Source organism: Notolabrus celidotus, chromosome 1, assembly GCF_009762535.1.
Source record: "Notolabrus celidotus isolate fNotCel1 chromosome 1, fNotCel1.pri, whole genome shotgun sequence".
Lineage (NCBI taxonomy): Eukaryota > Metazoa > Chordata > Actinopteri > Labriformes > Labridae > Notolabrus > Notolabrus celidotus.
In genome coordinates, this window is record NC_048272.1 from 12493099 (window position 1) to 12496432 (window position 3334).

Sequence of the window (3334 nt, forward strand, 5' to 3'; positions counted from 1 at the left end):
AGCTGTTGTGTTGGGTGGAGACTGTAGGAGCTTGCACATGCTGAAAAGTTGTTGCTTGCCAGGAAACATGATCTTAACAACACCATTCTCAAACAACCAACAGATGGGCCACCAAACACTGGACTCCAATCACACAATAGTTTGAATCACTAAAGAGTAAGTAAAAATGTAATGTACGGAATGTACTTCTAATTTAATCTCTCATAAATATTTCTATTCCTCAAACTACAGCCAACCCAGGGTTATTCTTTGGCAGGCGGATAATTCGATTGACAAGCGAAGAACCAGAGGATAAGAAATGAAAACAACCTTTGGATTACACCAGCAAATTCATTTAATCGTTCCAGCAAATGTGTGGAGAGATTTGTGGATGAATGTTGTATTGTTGTGCTGTGGTCGTAGCACAAAGAGTCACTCATTACAGCGTATTGCACAAGTATGGATCTCTACTTCTTCGTTTCCTCTGGGAGCATTTCAAAGCCACTCTCCTCAGTGCTGGAAAATAAAAGCAGGGAGTCATTGCTGCACATACTTTGGGCTGATTGATGCTGCAGTTATCATAAGGAGAGCCCTGAGGGAAACATAGAGCCTTACTATTCATTATACCTGGGCTCTTAGCTGTAACCCTCCCTCTTCTGTTCCTATATAACGCCTTAGGAAATCTTGTGCAGCAGTTGCCTGTTAGTCTCTATTGAAAAAGTATGGTTCCAGACTAAATCTACTGCGTCAGAACTTTGGATAAATCAGGACCTTGTCCTACTCCGTATTGACACAGGCCTGTTCTCAGCTGCTTGAAAAGCCTGCACTGTCTGTATGGGCTGAACACCTCACAATCCAGACTTTTACCTACCTGGGCACTGTGTACCTCCACCAAAAGGTTCCTCCAGCAGGAACATATAGAGGGTTCTCTGTGGAGGGCAGCAGAGAAATGTACAGGAGGTATAAAAGTTGTTCTTATAAGGACAAGTTTATATCAAAATTCGATAGCCCATTTGGTTGAGACTAAAGGAGGTATATAAACCTTTACTTCAACTTGCTCATTTAGTTTCTCTCTTTTCCCAAAAACTAAAAGTTCAAATGGGATAACTGATTGCCGACCTTCACACGTAACTAGAGATTGTTTATCCAAGATCTATTTTTAGACTTTTTTGGCTGTGCTTCCTTTTAATATGTGGTTATGAAACCCAACACAGTTTAGACAGCATAAAGTAATTGTCCAGGCGTGGAGAGTACACTGGGACACAGAGAGCCAAACTCTAATTGGTATAACAACCGTCTGCCCTCTGCCAGTCTGAGATTCAGTCAGATAAATAACTCTGTTTTAATTTTGAGCTGACCACAAAATTAAGTGATGTAATTTTGTAATTGCTTGGCTTACCGGGCTGATAAAGAAGTTGTTCAAGAGTTGGGCACTTTACAGTGTTGAAATAGGCATTACACGAAGTAAAGCAAGGTAAACGCATGTCAATAATCAATGTAAAATTCCTGTTCAGACTATTTAACTACATCTATAATGATTGAACACTTAAAAATTTTAAGTCAGAATAACAACATGATACTATGTGTAAAATAAATTGGGAATGAGGCTGAAAAAAAAAAAGAGTACGAGAAATATTAAACTTCAATTTCACTAAACTTTGTCCAGTCATTGCTTAGCAACTGTGACATGGCCCGTTAGCCTCCCAAAAAAACTAGCAAAATCACAAGCAATAAATAGAAATGTGTTCATTTTCTTTGAACTAAGCTGCTGATGTTAGCATGTCAAGTTATTTAATAACACAAGCAAGTAACCTACCCCCCAACATCAATTCAGACTTAGCATCTAAAGCTAACATGTCTTAGCTAGTTGGTGACATTTGTAGGATTCAGGTTAAGTTAAAAAAAAAAAGCACTGATGTTGCATACATCTTGATAACACCAACAGGTAAGCATAAATCAAATCCTGTCTTCAGATATTGAAATGAAACATTCTAAATGTTTGAGTAAAAAAAAACAACTGTATGATTTAGCGGTTGAACATATTAGCAATAACAGGGCTAGCCAGCTCTACACAGTGCTGTAACTTTATCTACATGTCATTAGCTTGGGAAATCAACTAGTGAAGGTCCTAGCCTTAATGTTTTAGCATAATATCAACTACATTAGTATTAAATCTATTTAAGACACTCTTGGAGGACTTTAACCTTGAAGTGTGTAAGCCATAGAAAGCAACAATTCATGGTACTAATATTAGCCTAATGCACTAGCTAGCCTGGTTATGCCAAAAAACATGCTAGCAACAAATTATTTATGCTGTCACATTAAATATTGTAGACTAGAAATGTGGACATCACATTTTTATGCTTCTGAAATAAATCATAAAGAAGTGATAATGAAATTTGAGTGATCCATCCATTTATTATGACAAGTAAATGTAATATGCAAGACTAAAAAAAAAAAATGCAGTGCACAAACATCACTACAGTTGCAGCCAAGGATGGTTTATTACCCTGCCAGGACCTGAAGCCCTCGTCAAACATTTGCTGTACTGAACTCATCTGTTTGAAGGAGCAAACAGAACATCTAGGGTGAGCCACATTTCATCAGAGTTTGTGCAGTGTCAGAAAATACCTCTGCTCCAGAGCTGAGTTTACCTTTGGAAACATCATAAACAGAGGGACTTTTTCAATCCAAGATCCTGGCCCACTCAAAGAAACAGAGCTGCCAAAGAGGGGATTTGACGTTCTACTCCCACAATAAACCTTCTTTGGTGAAAGTTTCCAAAGAGAGGGGTGGAATTGTCACAACTGGCACCCTAAAAAACTTCACAAGTTTCTCCAGCTTCCCTCTGTTTGAAACCTAAACATGAGGAGGATATTTGTTAGTACCCCACCCAGACATTCTGTAACAATAATATATAATCACTGCTTTCACTTCTCTTCTTGTTATCTTCATTCCATTTTGCCAATCCATTTTACCCTAACATGTGAACAGGACCCAGATATACTTGAGGCAGTAGCTAACTCCCCACATGGAGGGACCATTCCCCTAAAGCCTCAGAATTGGGGGTCCAGACTCTCAACCAAGTGGCTTAAAACTTAAGTGCAAACCAACCCAGAGCCTAGTGGAGGTCATTGATTAATAAAAACCAATACACCACATCATGTGCAAAAAGGCAGAGTTGATATTTTGGGGTCCACTGATCCATGGCCAAGATGGCATCAGCTTTTTTCCCTGCATCTGAGGTTGGCAATGCCGTCCATCACCTTGGAATAAACTTTCCCAGAGAGAAGGCTGAGAAGTAGCTGAAGCACACCCTCTGATACTCCCTTTTGGAATTGGGAACCACCTTTTG

The 3334-nt window shown here is 39.2% G+C and overlaps 1 long non-coding RNA gene across 2 annotated transcripts; it reads right to left on the bottom strand.

Moving 5' to 3' along the window:
• Nucleotides 1-310: 310 nt before the first annotated feature.
• LOC117819524 lies at nucleotides 311-2846 on the bottom strand. Of its 2 annotated transcripts, none has more exons than XR_004632562.1 (3): nucleotides 2611-2846; nucleotides 851-908; nucleotides 311-495 (listed from the first exon to the last, which is right to left on the bottom strand). It is a non-coding gene; the product is annotated as an uncharacterized LOC117819524 (long non-coding RNA). The 2 variants fall into 2 exon arrangements; XR_004632564.1 differs by having other exon boundaries at nucleotides 2489-2846.
• Between the last annotated feature and the right edge of the window lie 488 nt (nucleotides 2847-3334).